Source organism: Filicampus tigris, chromosome 2 (assembly GCF_054856515.1).
Source record: "Filicampus tigris isolate MCC_2025a chromosome 2, RoL_Ftig_1.0, whole genome shotgun sequence".
Lineage (NCBI taxonomy): Eukaryota > Metazoa > Chordata > Actinopteri > Syngnathiformes > Syngnathidae > Filicampus > Filicampus tigris.
Genome location: NC_141218.1, coordinates 35,859,760 through 35,877,259, shown reverse-complemented (window position 1 = coordinate 35,877,259; position 17,500 = coordinate 35,859,760). Strand labels below are relative to the sequence as shown.

General features: G+C 39.6%; 1 long non-coding RNA gene and 1 pseudogene across 1 annotated transcript; one reads left to right on the top strand and one right to left on the bottom strand.

Moving 5' to 3' along the window:
• Positions 1–1,708: 1,708 nt before the first annotated feature.
• Positions 1,709–4,924, top strand: LOC147152224 (uncharacterized). Its single transcript, XR_015085748.1, has 3 exons — positions 1,709–1,855; positions 2,664–2,746; positions 4,030–4,924. It is a non-coding gene; the product is annotated as an uncharacterized LOC147152224 (long non-coding RNA).
• A 684-nt stretch (positions 4,925–5,608) lies between these two features.
• Positions 5,609–17,500, bottom strand: part of LOC147152223 (uncharacterized) — a 22,752-nt pseudogene continuing 10,860 nt past the window's right edge.

Sequence of the window (17,500 nt, the reverse complement as noted above, 5' to 3'; positions counted from 1 at the left end):
TTAAAAGTTCAAAGGTGGAGAAGAGAACCCTGGGGTTGTTTTTATTGACTGTAATGAGGTTTGAGAAATAGGAAGATCTTGCCAGTTTTATATATATAATATATATATGTATATATATATGTATATAATATATATATATATATATATATATATATATATATATATATATATATATATATATATATAAACATAATATACAAACTCAAGAGGGATCCTAATATTTCCAAGCAAAAAGAATCGGTATCGTATCGGTATTGGCTGATACGACCCTGTATTTACTTGCTATCGGCTCGATACCAAAATTTCCAGTATCACCCACCCCTAATTCGTGGAATTTTCTCCCATGTCCCTACAGCATTTCTGGAGCTCAGCCACAGTGATTTTTGGGTTCTTCTTTACCTCACCAAGGCTCTTATCCCACGATTGCTCAACTTCTTCCATTTCATGACTATGGAGGCCACTGCGCTCTTGGGAATCTTGAGTGCTGCAGAAATTATTTTGTAACTTTGGCCAGATCTGTGCCGTGCCACAATTCTGTCTCTGATCTCCTTGAGCAGTTCCTTCGACCTCATGCTTCACATTTGGTCTGACATGCACTTTGAACTGTAAGGTCTTATATAGACCTTTCATAATCAAGTCCAATCAGTTTAATTAAACACAGCTGAACCAGCAGAACCATCTCAAGGATAAAGAAGTATTCAGAAAAGAAAAGGACAGCTTTAAATCTCAGAAATGTGAATAAATTGGTTTGCCTCGGCGACTGAGGATGAGTTAAGAAGATCTTATTTTGTGATAATAAAGCCAGTTTAAAGGAGGAACACACGAGGTGCTGATACCACATCATAACTCGTCATGTGAGCCAATCAAATTTGTGCACTTCAGGGACCACTCGGAAAACATAAACTCTACGAATGTTACAAGGGCCGCATATAAATGTGTACATTACACAAACACACGCACGCCCCCCAGCCACCCCCCCCCACACACACACACACTTTGTTTGCACACATTTGAGATACTTCTGTCACTGTTCTGAGGAACTTTTGCGTTTTTGTTTTTGTAGTAAATAAAAATACTGTCTACTACAGGAAGAATGTTAAAACTTTTCATTTAAAAATTTAAATTTTCGTCTCATGAGGATTTGTTGTTCTAATAAAAAAAATAAATTACATATGAACAGTATGTTGAATGTATATGTCCGTCGTGTGTCTTATCTTTCCATTCCAACAACAGAAAAATATGGCTTATTTTATTAATTACGATAAATTATTTTTTAAGCTGTGATTAATTCGATTAAAAATGTTAATCGTTTGACAGCCCTTAGTTTTAATTTATTGCTTTTACTATCTTTGTTGTTGTATTATTGCTATTCTTTTAATGTAAAGTGCTTTGTTACAGCTGTAGCTGTTATGAAATGCGCTATATAAATAAAGTTGTATTGTATTGTGTAGGACGTCCTCAATTTACGAACGAGTTCCGTTTCTATACTGGCAATGTGACCTGAATGTCACCGTTAGTCGAAATTTATGTCAAAGTACTGTATAAAAACGAAAATAAGGTAAAAAGCATAAGATGCTGTACTTAGCATTACTGCTGAGAGGTGGATGGAGAAGGAGAGGAGGGCAAAAAAGGCAAAGATACTTCCGCCGCGCAAAGTGACATGATCGAGACACTCTGCGCATGCTCAGCCGCACGGAATGCTGGTCTTTGTAGCACAGGACGTGCTTGTATGCGGAAGTGCGTTGTTTGGCGCGCAACAAACAGCAAATACACAAGCTGAGGTAAACAAGCTCAGAGACACAGCACAAAAGTACACTTTTGGAGCGAGGAGGAAACCGGCTGCTTCATTCCTGTGGTGAGTGATATGAATATCAAATGTTTTTATTGACATTCGAAAGTAACAAGCGGAAATGACGTCCATTTGAGTCATGACACCGTGCATCGGCGTACACAGTGGGTTATTCAAATGCCGGAGCAACTCTGTCCACTCAATCATGTAAACTAGTTATTCAGAATGTTTCAGAAATGGGGATTTTAACCCGAATCTTGACTGCATGTAAACATCCACAACACTATGGTGCTGGGGACAAAATGGCAGAGGAGGCACGGGCGTCGTAAAAGTCGAAACGTCGTATTACGTACGTCGTAATTTGAGGACTTCCTGTATTGTATTGCGTAAATGCACTTCAAAAGGATATACTTCAGTTATTTTTCTCTTACATCTCTAAATCAGTGGCATTTAAAAACACCAACAACAATAATAATATCATTCATCATGATAGTTTCTGGGAAAATATATCGTACGGAAAAATTTGCTAGTGACAGGCCTACATATGTGTCAGTATCCTAACATGCCAAGGGATGTGCGGGTCCTTTATAGCTGCTTGCAGCTCTAGTTATTATTTTTTAAATTTGTTTATTTTTGATTTGTATATATTTACATCACGTTGTTTCAGCTGGATTGCTTTTTTTAAAGTGCTCTATAAATAAAGTTGAGTATGGGCGAGTTATCTGGCGAGTACAGCTTCTTTGCATCTTAAATCCAGCCTGTTCATCAACGTAATAATAAGACTACTGCATCTTCTCTTTCACTGAAGAGGATGCAATTGAAAACTCGGTATGGAGAGAAGTGTGATTCTCCTGTACTTCCCGCATTTCCTAAGGTCACCCTTCTATGGTAGCTGTCTAAAATAGGCCTCCTCCACTCTATTGGGATGTCTTCCATCTTCCTCCTCCTCCATCTGAGGTAATCAATCAATCATTTGCATTATTCTGTATCTTGAAATAGCTCGCTAGCCGGATGGATTGCATTATTTTAGAAAAAAGGAATCTGTCATGAGAGGGGCGGTGATTGTGGTGGAGTGCAGGCGAAAGGCAGGTGGACCCAGGTGAAGGGAAGCAGAAGTGCAGGGGAAACTGAAAACATAATTACAGAGTCCCAAAAAAATAGAAAAACTAAGTCAATCAACAATGTAAAATCCAAAATGAGCCCCGGCAGATTTTTCCTCGAATTTTGAGGTGTGGGTAAAAATGGAAGGAAAGGCCAGAACACAAACTATGTTGTAAATATCTGGAATTTGAAAAATCAGTCAGCATAACAGAAGAGCTTGTGTTCTATGGGTGAAAACAAAATTTTAACAGAAACTTGAAAGCCCCCCCCAAAAAAACTACAAAACATGTCGTTTAAATAAATGTTTTTAGAGGACAATGATGAAAGAGTGTTCAGCAACATGGGAGGCCAATACCACTTGTAATCAGAGTGAGTGGGTTCCATCAGCCTACTTATCTGCTGTTAATTACCAGTATAATCAAGGAGAGGGAAGGAGCCTGTGCCTTATTTTCAGCACATCCTCATGATCAGACACTGGGAAATAGAGAGATGCTAACACGTACCAATTTATTCAAGACTCACTTTGTCCTCTCTCGGTCACACAGATAGACATCATTTGTTGCCCTGTTCAAATCTGTCAGATAGCGTCTGCAGTGCTGTCTGCTCCTTGCATTGTAATTACAAGCTTAGCTACTTCCACTACTGCCAAAGACTGTGGACACTATTTTTGTGCCCAGTGTGAGTCTGGCGCGAGGTGCGGTCCAATTCTTCACAGAGGTGGACTAGACCAAGTTTTGGATTTTTGGAAACCCATACAAGCTGGTGCAGCATAGCCTATTGAAAGAGGGCATTTTGCGCCGTTGTGGGCAAGAACGCAACAAACTCAAAAGTTCAAAGTAAAAATAGTTAAGCTGCATTTAGCTGTCATGTTGCACACACATGGAATAAGCTGCCAACAGAAGTGAAGTCAGCTCCAAGTGTAAATGAATTTAAATCCAGGTTAAAATCTTTGAATTCTAAACATGTTTAAATCGGGGTTTTTTTCCCTTATTTTAGAAACCTACTCTTATTTCTTTACTTTTAAAAGTTTTATGTTAATGTTTTTAAATGTCAATATGTTATTTTAGTAATTTTTGTAAGTTACTTTTGTTTTTCTCTGCTTTGCTTCTGAATGTTGTTAACTTCTGTTGACCCAACAGAACCAGTCGTGGAGTTCAGAATGAAAGTTCATGCATTCGGCAATAGCCCATCTGCAGCCGTGGCAATATTTGGTCTGAGAAATGCAGCCCAAAACTCGGATTCACAACACTCACTTGAAGCCAAGGAGTTTGTACAAAGACATTTCTATGGTGACGATGGATTGAAATCAGTACCCACTGATTCTGAGGCAGTCAAACTTCTTCAAACCAGCATTTCCCAAGGAAGATTTGGCAAATGGGCTCAAGGACATAGACTACAACACAGATTTCCTACCTATGCAGAGAAGTTTAGGAATATGTTGGGACATTGGAAGAGACACTTTTACCTTCAAAGTGTCACAAGCTGATAAGCCTTACACAAAAAGAGGCATTCTGTCCACTATCAATAGTCTTTTCGACCCGCTGGGGTTTGCAGTGCCAATAAACGTCCAAGGGGATGAGGATGGAGTCAAGCTGAACTCCCAGTCCTACTGCCAGTTTCTGGAAGACACCTTCTTCAAGCAGTGGTACAGGAAGACGTCAGCATTCTTCAAGAAAAAAAAACAGGATTTTCATTCAGGACAATGCTCCATCACACGCATCCAAGTGCTCTTCTCTCCAAGAAAGGGCCTAAAAGAATAAAAACGAATGCCATGGCCTTCTTCTTCACCTGATCTGAACCCCATAGAGAACCTGTGGTCCCTCATCAAATGTGAGATTTACAAGGAGGGAAAACAGTACACCTCTCTGAACAGGGTCTGGGAGGCTGTGGTTGCTGCTGCACGCAATGTTGATGGTGAACAGATCCAAACACTGACAGAATCCATGGATGGCAGGCTTTTGAGTGTCCTTGCAAAGAAAGGCGGCTATATTGGTCGCTGATTTGTTTTTGAATGTCAGAAATGTATATTTGAGAATGTTGAGCTGTTATATTCGTTTCCCTGGTGAAAATAAATAATTGAAATGGGTACATCTTTGTTTTTTGTTGAGTTGCCTAATTATGCACAGTAATAGTCACCTGCACACACAGATATCCTCCTCAAATAGCTAAAACTAAAAAACCCGATATGGCTGTGTTGTTTCATTTTTAATTTATGAATGCTTCTGGAAAATCCGCAATGCACTGAGGGCTCGCCAGTTGAAGTAGCGAGGGCTCACTGTGTGTGTGTATATATATATATATATATATATATATATATATATATATATATATATATATATATATATGTATGTATGTGTGTGTGTGTGTGTGTGTGTGTGTCTAGCTAATAAAAGAGGTGCTGTGAGATGATTACAGTGTTTTAGTTGTTTTATTAGTGGAGCACCAGCAGACTTTTTGCAGTTTGTTTATGATGCTCACCAACAATTGAAAGGAACGACTCCGTTTCAAACATGTTTGCAGCCAGCTTTAAAATACAAGCCCTGAAACAATGACCTGCACTTTCAGTTTTATAGTGTGGAAATAAAAAAGGTCTCACAACCTGTACGGGAAGGGTAATCCAGGTGGACACATGATTGAGTGGTGGAGGACACATCTCTTGGCCGCATTTGAAGCAATGTTAGAGGTGAATTGGGACAGCCTTCGCATGGAGAGATAACATCACCCTGAGGAGGAACAAGACCCTGAATTGAGACAAAGCAAGAGAAACAAACATTCACACCAGGCAATGTAAAAACCTTCAGTTAACCTACGCAAATGCTGAAAATGACTTTATACAGACAGTATAAAATGAAATTCTGAACAGGATTTCATTCATAACATTGTTTTCAATGATAAGATCAAGTATTGCTTACTGTATAATATGAATTAAAAAAGTGAAAACCTGAAAATATATAAAAATATGAAATTGTAACCTACATAAAATATGTTTCATAAAGTTGCCCAGTGTAAGTGTGAAGTGCGTGTGTGGGTGTGTGTTTTTGTGCATAGGGTTATTCACATGCGACGCATATGCACACATTGTGACACTAAAAGTAGTCCATCTGTGAGGACTTTGGAACCAGAAGGTCACAGTTGGAATGGAAAAACGGCAGCTTCTGCAGTTGTTGGAGAGAGTTTCCTTTTTGACTAATATTGAGGTACCCTTGAGCAAGGCACCGACTCCACCACTCCATTTCACGATGTACACTCGTTCTCTGCGTGGTTTGAGCAAACAAATAAACAATGGAGTCTAGTATGAGTTGAATTTCTCCTTGAGGCTTTAGGAGTATAATAAACAAAGTAAAAATGAATAAATAAAAAAATAAAAAATCCAATAAATAAATAAATAAATGTCCAAGGGTTGCTGATCTGACCGTGAAGCAAACCCTCTTTATTTACATTCACCAAGGTATCGCTGAATTGTAGATGCTGCCAATATTATGCAGTCCTTCTCCAGAGTATAGTTGACTTTCTGCTTTGTTGATGCAGCAATCCACTTGAGTTGTCTCAGTGAATTCCTGCATCAGACAGAAAATATAGTCAGTTGCTGGTTCTCAACCTAATAATGCATGCTTTTCACGTCACAAATAAAATATTGCCTCTCCAGTGAGAACACTAAGAAATTAATGATCCATGTAACTGCATCTTTTTTTAAATCAGAATATTAGACATTATGGTTATAATTTCAATTATGATTTATCGAAATGCATGTGGCTCCTTGCATTAAAACGCTTACAATTCCCAAATGGTAAATGTCATCTTTTTTTAAATTGCTTTAAAGGTTCTTAAAATTGGAAATCAACATTTCACATTTGAAAACCATTGTGGTTGTGTGTGATTAAAACTCTGTCAATGTCCAGATAAAGGTTATAGCTACTTCACATAGATGCTAAATATGTTCCCTCTTTATATTTCCCTGAGCAGCAAACTGCCATATAACGACTAATTGATAACTGCTAATTTCTAATTTAAAGATTAGGAGACCATAGAATGTTGTATTATATAAAAAGACATATGCGGCCAAAGTAATGGCAGTAGGAACACCTGCCTCAATTTAACACGTTCTCTGAACAGAGAATGAAGTCTGCAAAATTGCGTTGGCTTTTTCTCATGTCACACTAATTCACAGCCGTTATCTCGGCTTATTTTTCGTGCTAAAAAAGACTAGGACATCAACTGATGTAACCCAATCAAGTCCTTGTGAACAATTACTAGCCAACAAAAAAAATCCTCACCTTGAGTGGAATCAGCCATCTGCATCAGAAAGTCGGGTTGAGAGATGAAGTGGAAGTTGGGAAGAGAGGAGGAGTGGCACACCAGAGACCATAGCCCAGTTTCAAGGCTAAACTGAAATGAATTGAGTGGTTTTGTTCAGACTGTAGACATGTTTTTTGTAAATGAATGTTGATGTTGTTGTAGCTCGTGGTAATGTTTACATGAGCAACTTTAATATGACTACTTATTATTTTGACATGTTTTTTAAAACCTACACCAAATCTACACACGTGCAGCTGATTAAAACAATACAAATATGCTTCAAAGAAAACACAATGCATTTGTTTTTGCTCCCGTCTTTCATGAGCTGAACTCAAAGATTCGAGACTTTGTCTATATACAACAAAGGCCAGTTTCTCTTAAATGTTGTTGAAAAATAAATCTGTTAGTGAGCACTTCTCTTTTGCTGAGAAAATCTATCCACCTCAGTGGTGTGGCCTATCAAGGTGCTGCTTAGACACCATATTATTGCATGTGTGCCGTGGATTGCCCAAAAAAAAGAGAGAGAAAAAAAAATGTTCATGACTTCACTTACTTGAGAGGTTCTCTTTTTTTTTAGGGGTGTCAAACAATTAAAAATTGTAATCGGGTGTGTAATGAACAAGCGGGTGTGTAATGAACACATTTATATGTGGCCCTTGCAATATTCTTAAGAGTTTATGTTTTCCGAGTGGTCCCGGAAGTTCGCACGAATGTGATTGGCTCACATGTTATGCTGCGCTATGTTGTAGGTCAGGGGTCACCAACACCCGCGGGCGACTCGCGTTATCTCTCCTGCTCACTGTGCAGTTCTGAGTGGAATTATGCATCGGCTGTCATTCTGCACATGCGTTAAATCTGTCTAATATTTTGATTTCAATTACAAAATGTAATTAGCGCCGGAATATGCGGTAAATTTGACAGCACTATTTTTTTTCAATAAAAGTATGATACACACCATGTATACATACAGAAGCATGGAACTGCCAATGTGGAGTAAACATTTTTGACTAGCAAACATGTTTGAATGTATTTGCAAAGTATGTTTGAACGTATTGTTGAAATGTTTTTTCCCCATAATGCCACGCTGGATTGACTTGCAAATGCACAAGTAAAAAAATAATAATAATAATGATAAAAACAATTAAAAGCTGTTTCTAGCATTTGGGCTACTATATATATATATATATATATATATATATATATATATATATATATATATATATATATATATATATATATATATATATACTTTTGAAAAATAATTATGTAAACATTATCTATTAGTCATTTTTATGGTTTTATTATAATGTCTGTAGTGCATGATATCCGTTCGACATTTTTTTTCCCCATGTCACAGGGTATTGACTTGAAAATGCGTGCCAGGGAGGGATGGAGGATGGAGGGGTCGCAGAAAGTCGACACAGCTCCTTTCCTACTACCTCAGCCTACTTCCTACCTGAGATTGTATTTGTGCTTGTACATTAAAGAGTACAGTACTGTTTTTGTTTTAATTCCTCATTAAAAAAAAGACCATTCGAGCCACAAGCCTTTGCTCAATAGAATGGATGGCAACATTGGGGAAATGCCAGTCTTTGGAGGCTAATGGCTTGCAATAACATATTGTAAAAACAAACAAACCAAAATAGACTAACTAGTTCGTTTTTGTAACAATGAACTTAGTTTACATTTTTTTTTATATGAACTATGAACTGAACAAGTTCATGAAAAAACTTGTGAGCTGAACTTTGAATTAGTTTGCGTAGAAAATAAACTTACCAACACTAGTTCCCTCATTCTGTTTGGCGATTCAATTAGCGCGCTAACTACTTGCTCCCCGTCGCATATCACATGACGCACTGGCGCATTAGGATCTCCGATTATTTATTTACTTTAATCTTCATTTTAGTTCATTTGTTGCACAAATTTCCAAATAAAAATGTACTATTCTCGTGGTGTATATTTACTCTATCGCTTTGATGTTCACGCCGCAGGAGACCGGCCGGCTTCTTTCATCAGGATGGCACCCGCAACTTTGAATTTTTCAATTTTTAATTTGTGAAATAATAATTGAAAAATAAAATAAAATAATGTAATTTGTTAGTCATCTTTTACTGATCACTTCTGCTGTTGCTCACTTGCGCTATTTTGTTTTTCTGCGCACAATGCATCGTGGTCTATATTAACCTGTTGAGTGAGTGCACTACAATTTTTCTCTCTGGACATTCGGACAACCCTACAAAATGGCAAGACCTCTATATAGTGCACTACAGTGTTGGAGGTAACGCGTTACAAAAGTAATGCAGTACAGTAATATATTACATTTCGGCAGTAATGAGTAATGTAACTTGTTACTCCGAAAGGTCAGAAAAGAATAGGTCAGCCGTGATTGGTCGTTGTGAGCAGTTGTGATGTCATTTTCAGTCGACAGAAGACAAAATCGCCGCCCCCAGAGATGGAAAAAAACGAGTGCCTTGTGCTGCTTAAATGATATTCCACAAACCCAAAATGAATCAGAATGCTGTGTTTCAACTAGTTTGCCTGCTGGGAACATATTCTTGAAAAGAATATGTTTGGGTTGACTTCTGCTTTAAGGTAACAAATTTGAATAATGACACACACCACGTTTGCTAATCAGCTACTGGCCTTGCAGTTAGCAAACTTAGCATGAGTTGAAATGCTATGAATACTTTCCAGTATTTCCCCCTGCTGTCTGTTCCTTTTTTGGGCATTTTGATTGTATGTGTGCGCTACGTCTGGTCTCTCGCCATAAGAAGAAAGGCATTGTCTTCCTATCAGTCAATGCCAAAAAAATCAATCGAAGGACGACGATGTCACACTATGCAGCAAGACGAACAAAAATTATCACATGCCAGGCTTTTGACGTGGTGGTCGTGAAGCTTCCGAGATGCCAAACGACCAATTGTTGAGCATGTCACACTACATGGGCTACGATGTGTCAAGACAACTCAAAATCATCCCTCTACTGAGCCTGTCGTCTTTGGACTACATCTGTGCTGTGGTGGTGCATTCTTATATTGTGCACCAAAAAAAAAAGCTTATATTTCCCATACAAAGTGTGATTTCACTTGTGTCTTTGTAGAAATGTATTTGTTTGACCCTAAAGTACTCCCATACCAAAGAGGACATCATCATTTGCATTATTACTTGAAGTCAAAGACCTATTTTTGAGGCTTAAACTCTCTAATATATTTGACCAACTAAAATACATTGGAAAAAGGGCATCCTGGGGCGTTTCCAAACCAAATTATCTTGCGAACTAAAAAAAAAAAAACATCAAAGATTATTCGGTCGGAAAAAATGCGGCATGGGAACGTTTAGGAATTTAATTCTGTAAGGAAGTACAATACCTTTTTTCTCTGTGTGATTATGTGGGAAAAGTCACTTCAGGGTGTTACTGTTATGTCTAGGCTGGTATGAATTATAAATAAAGCTAAACATGCATTAGGTTGGTTAAAAGCAAGAACAAGTATTTACTGCATAATGAACATTGTCACATTTGAGACGGTTGCTGGGTCATTGAGAGGTTGACTGAGGATATTGTAAACGGGAGAGCAAATAAATTGTCTGGCAGATCGTGAATCATGAATCATGTATTCCAAATGACTAAATAACTTTTTTTTTTCCTCTGCTGGAGCTCACACAACAAACCGTTTAGGCATTGACAATGTGCCAGCTGTGTTCCCTCTGTTTACATTCAAGCTTGAATCTTGCATAGCAGAGCCAGGTGAGCTGAGGTAGCAAGAAAATCAGATGGGGGAGGACCAAATCTAAATCACCATGCACACCGTACTCACAAGAAGAACTTGTTACAACTTAAGTTTACTAAATCATTTAGGCACTGTTCACATTTTCAGGCAGCGGCCTTGCTGCTTTGTTATGGCTAGAGGGGCCTGATGACAGAGGCAATTACATTAAGCACGACCTGAAAACTGGGAGAACAAAAAAAATTGTATCTCTTACTTTTTTAGTGCTTATTTTTAGACCCACATCCAAACCCCGCTTAGCTTGAAAATGTTTCTTTGTGTGGAACAGCCTGTGTGGTAAATCCAGAAACAAACAAACAAAATTAAAAAAAAAAAGGATAGGAAATGTGAATAACCTATTGTCAAGGAAATGAATATCCTTTTCACTCAAATCTAAGGCTACTAAATCATTGTAACAGCTACAAAGAATCTCAACCTCTTGGAAAGTGCACAGACATTGGCCTTCATTTACTAAGGTGGGTACGAATCAATTTGCGTGAAAAACATATGTAATGTATGATTCATCAATATGCTCGTACTCAGTGTTGGGGGTAAGGCGTTATAAAAGTAACGCAGTACAGTAATATATTACATTTAGGCAGTAACGACGTAATGTAACTTGTTACTCCGATTTTTTTTGGTAATATTATTACAGTTACTGACTCTTGTAACGCGTTGCAAATTTCGGGCCCATAACACACATGTTGACATCTGTAATTTACATTTAACAAGTAGGTCTGTTCACAACATCATTTGATCATAAGTTATTACCTCCAGCAGTACTAAAAAGTTCCTGTCGCTCTTGGAGCTTCTCGTAACAACGTGAGTGCGCGAGTCAACTCTCTGCCGAAGAATTTGATTGTCTTTACAACATTGACAACACCTAAGAGGGTAGAGAAGTTATTGTTTGTGACAATAATCACTGTCACGGTTTCATAAAATAAAATGCAAATCATAGACACAAAATACAAGCAGGGACAAACCTAAGTAAAACGAAGCGAATAAACTGCAAAAAAATAAGTCACTGTGCTTTTTAGATATGATTTAATGAACTTAGTGCCATCATGCTCATAAGTTAACTTTACCAGCTAGAGTATGGGAGCAAATTTTGCATTTTCCTTTTAAGGTCTTGAAATCATTATCAAATAAATTAATCCCTGATTTTTTAAAAAGTAACTTAAAAGTAACTTAAACTTGAGTAACACATTACTCTACAAATAGAGTAATATTGGAAAGAAACTCATTACTTTCACATGCAAGTAACTAGTAATATGTAATGTATTACATTTTGGAAGTAACTTTGCCCAACACTGTTCGGACTTGACTGTGCGTATTCTGCAAACAAAGTTAGAACATCCTCAGACCGTGCGTACGCACAAATAACGAAGGATCAGTGTCTGACTTAATGTCAAAAAACACATCTTTTACCTAAGATGCACATTGTGTACAAAACTACTCATTTGTATAACCACTAATAATGATGTTAACAACAATAACTTTAATCGAAAATGTGCTAATGAGTTGACTAATGTCTTAAATAAACATGAAAAGGACATGTGTCACGTTTAGCTGCGTTCTGTTCAAGTGTTTCTCTGCTGTATCTGAGTGTATCTGGCGCGTTACCTGTTGGCGGCTGTTACGCAAAAGCTCCCGGAAATCCAACGAGCCGCTCGCATTGATCCAAAGCATCAGAGTTTTCGATGCAGTAACCCCACACAAGCATGTTACAATGCTAGAGCGTCATTTCCACAAATTGAAAATTGACAAACAACAACCATCAAAAAGACGATCAGCACACACATCGCCACTGCCTTACTTTACGTCATTCCAACAGGCGTTAATTACATACAAATGCCTCTTTGCTGTAATATATTTATTTTTTACGATATATTTCAACAACTTCGGCAGTGTTTGTTTCTTGATTGCCTCATAATTTATTTTTCTGTGTGTTTTCATTCTCTAATTTAAGTTCGGAGTTGCTTAAAAAATTATCGAAATCATTATTATATGTTGTCAGATTCTGTGTTTCAGCAAGCTTACCGATGATACAAATCTTTTGAGACGAACCTTTTAAAAATAGGAAAAAGACTGAGAAAATTATGATGGTCAACTTTTTTTTTAACCTCCGCGCGTCTGTCAAATGGTGATGCCCTTTTTCAGTTGGAAATGGGTTATGCAAATCGTTGCGCCGTGTGCATGTGCTATCATATTGGATGAATTCGGATTCACATATATACGTACAGATGTGCATACAAAAAGGGCTGGTATGTACGTGTCCTGAATCAGACAGTGATTTTGCATATTTCATCAATTTGTGTGAAGACTCGAAACATTCCGAAGAAATTATTCGTCAAGTTTTGGGTTTTGTTGCGGCAGAATTCTGACAAAAACACAGGTGGACCTACGTGCAGGAAAGCAGGCAAGAAAGGCAGAAGTGTTTATTACAAAGTCAAATAAGCCTGGTGAGCCAAGGTAGCATGAAAGGAGGATGGAGAGAGGACTGAGTCTAAAACACCATGCGTACTATACTCCCACAAAAGGGACTTGTTACATCTTCCATCCATCCATTATCTGTACCGCTTCTCCTCACAAGGGTCGCGGGGCGCGCTGGAGCCTATCCCAGCTGTCTTTGGGCAGTAGGCGGGGGACACCCTGAACTGGTTGCCAGCCAATCGCAGGGCACACAGAGACAAACATCCGCACTCACAATCACACCTAGGGGCAATTTAGAGTATCCAATCAACTTACCATGCATGTTTTTGGAATGTGGGAGGAAACCGGAGTGCCCGGAGAAAACCCACGCAGGCACGGGGAGAACATGCAAACTCCACACAGGGAGGTTGGAGCCGGGATCGAACCCACGACCTCTGAACTGTGAGGCGGACGTGCTAACCAGTCGACCACCGTGCCGCCTTGTTACATCTTAATTTGCTAAATCATTTAGGTGCTATACACATTCTCAATCAATCAAATTGTATCTATATAACACTTTAAATGCCCTGATTGAGCTGTAGGAAATTCTCTGCCATCCATGACTTAAGATATAAAATACAATTTAAAAGGGTATCCAGCATTAGCAGCATTCAGTAGGGCTGCCTAAGTCAATGATCAAATTCGTCGACAGTTTAAAAGTCGATGACTCGTTTATTTATGTATTTATTTATTAAAAGGTGTTTTGGTTTTCCCTCGAACCTGCCTCATCTCCGGCTTCTCCCGCTGGCTGGATGCCAGTCTGGGAGGCACATGCGCAGTTGTGGGAATCCGGGTCACCCGTGATGTAAACAGAAGCATTGCGGGTAATGCAGTGTCTATCATGAAGAAGCTTTTATTCTGAAGTTACTCCGTGTCACAAGCGTGTCAAGGCGTAACGGCTGACCTAATTCATGTTATTCAACTCTACTCAACTGTATTTGTTATACGGCGCTTGTTGCCAGCGTTAAGCGGCGGCTCCAGCGTTGGTGGCTAGCAGCGTTGGCAGCATTTCTTGACTTGCAAGTCAGCAGGTCAAGGATTACTTTTCAAAGTTCAAATGAGAGGATATTTTGATGCTGAAAGCCTGACACACTTGTCGTTCCTACTGATCATTTATTTAATAAAGTAGGCTTTCTCAAATATGATGTTTAAGTTGGCAAAATCACTACTAAGCTTCTGCCGTCACTCCATCTCATAGACCAATATATAAAAATGTATGTTCCTCCTAACCTTTACGATTTGTATTTATTTATTTTCACTGACTTCACATCACTGCTGGTACAAGCTGCAAGGTTTAAGAGCTAAGTTCTTGTACTATCATCTTAATTGTCTTCATTATTCATTTGAACATAACTTACGGAACTCAAGATTTCATAAGAGGTTATCATAAGAGCTACAGTTTGCTGGTGCGATATGCTGCGATTTACCAATGATCCAATTAAGTCGACTAATTGTGACTACTGTTAATGATTAGTCGACTAGCAAAATAATTGTTTGTGGTAGCCATAGCAGGCAGCATCCTCACTGCATTAAAACTGCAGTTGCGAAGGGATTTACAAGAACTTCCACAACATCCATCCATCCACTATCTGTACCGCTTCTCCTCACAAGGGTCGCGGGGCGTGCTGGAGCCTATCCCAGCTGTCTTTGGGCAGTAGGCGGGGGACACCCTGAACTGGTTGCCAGCCAATCGCAGGGCACACAGAGACAAACATCCGCACTCACAATCACACCTAGGGGCAATTTAGAGTATCCAATCAACTTACCATGCATGTTTTTGGAATGTGGGAGGAAACCGGAGTGCCCGGAGAAAACCCACGCAGGCACGGGGAGAACATGCAAACTCCACACAGGGAGGCCGGAGCCGGGATCGAACCCACGACCTCTGAACTGTGAGGCGGACGTGCTAACCAGTCGACCACCATGCCGCCTACTTCCACAACAGTGTTAGCTAATTCTAATCCATCCTAACATTTTTTTTTTAATATTTAATTTCCCACTTGAGACTTAACTGTAGGTATGCAAGCCAGTAAAAAGTAAATCTTACACAATATGACTCCTTTGATTTTATAAGTGGTTAACTTAACAGTTTAACAATTGTAGGACTTAAGAATGTTTAAATGATAATTTCAGGGTTTTGCCCTGGAACTTGTTATTTCTATTTCCATCACTTTGGGGGTGATGTGGGTATTGATTGCTTAAACTAGACCTTCAGGCCACACAGCATCTTTGGCCTTGTCTACACGTTTTTTAACAACTGCATATCCTCCCCCACGCCTGCGTTGGAATACACATAGAAAAACGCCTCCACACAAAACTGCGGAAGTGCGTTTTCAAATGCACACCAAGCCTCTAGGCGGCAGTAGTTAGCCAAATACTGTCCATTCATAAGGAACTTCCGTCCTTTGACGTCACTTCTACAAAACCAAACACACGGCGCCAAACTCGTTCGGGAGAACCGACAAGTGGTCAGAATTGCTTTTAAACCTTTCAACGAGAAGCAGTGGTTGGTTGCGGACAAACAAGTAAGCATAAAGTGCATTGAGAATGGCTATAATCAACGCAGCGCCGCGAGAATCCATGTTGACTCGCATGAAAACACAAGTCACGCAAGTGACGTCAAAGCATTGTTGTCGCACGGTGATGACAGTAAATCTCCGGGTGCAACCGTCCACACTAAAATGCGGATCCGGCGATATCTGGAGATATCCGCAAATCTCCACTGCCGCCGGGGTTTTGCATTTTCACTGAAAAAACTCAGAGGACGTGTGGATGATAGGGCTAACCCGCAGGCTTATATCCGGCATTTTCAAAAACCCCGCTACGTGTAAACCGGGCCTTACATTGGCAAAGTCAGACTTAACACGTTGGAAGGTTTTGTGAATAGTGCCCTGGGTGTTGATGCCAGGTTTGACTGCTTTGTTTCTGCACTCAGTCCGGCAATCTGAAAACTGTCAAATCAGCAAACAAGTCAGCTCGCATAAATCTGGTGCTGTGTTTTGTCCCTTTGCAATTTACCTTTTGCATCTCTTCTTGCTCTCTGTTCCTTTGCTCCACCTCTCTGTGACAATTATCTCATCTGTGATGGCAGGCCTCCGTCGTTCGGGCAACAGTGATTGTAAGAGTCTCTCGGTGGAGTCTCTCCAGCAGAGCCAAATGCCTCATTACTGGAATTGTGCGGCCCCGAGTTGGCCTCCCATTCTCAGTAGAGCAGCTGTAAGCTGTCAGTGCCAGCTGTAGCCATCACTCATCATCTGTCCTCTCTCGTCCTCTCAGTTCCATTTCATAGACGTACCTTCATGCACTCCTCAATGCCTGCACTCTTTGCTTCCTCCTATCTCTCGCCACTCGCTCCAGCCCTTCCTTTAGGTGATTTTTCACTCCCTTCCTCTCAGTTACCTTGGCAGCAGTTAGCACAGAGTAAGCCCACAGAGATCAGCAAATGCTGTAAAGAAAGAATGAAGAAAAACGAGGTGGCTTGATTTCAGTCTAGCTAATTGGCTTATGCAGCAGTTTCCCACATGATTCATCCCAAAAACGTATGCTGTGTGTGTGTGTATGTGTGTGTGTGTGTGGGTGGGGGGGGGGGGGCTAGCAGTTGAGTAAGTGACTGCTGTGAAATATGTGCATTTGGATTGGCTGCTAAATTTGCGTGTCATGTTTGACATTCCTCATTTGCACCTACAAATTTACTACTCTCGTTTCCTGTGGTTGCATGGAGTGAGTGGGTGAGTGAGTGAGTGAGTGAGTGAGTGAGTGAGTGAGGCAGTGAGTGAGGCAGTGAGTGAGGCAGTGAGTGAGGCAGTGAGTGAGGCCGAAGCGAATCTTCGATGCATAACAACTAAATCTACAGTGAGAGAGTTAACAAGCGAGAAAGCCATCGCGGAACCCTAATAATCACAGGGGAGCTGCGAGTCACTGAAGGCAAAGATATAGTTATAGTTGTAGTGGTGTATAGTTTCAACTGTGATTGTTGAAGTACTTCATATATAAAGTTAGTATGGTACTAGAATAGAAGAGTCACTGTGTTTCCAAGCAAAGACAAGTGTTTGTATTTTGGGGCCCAATTGAATGTGAT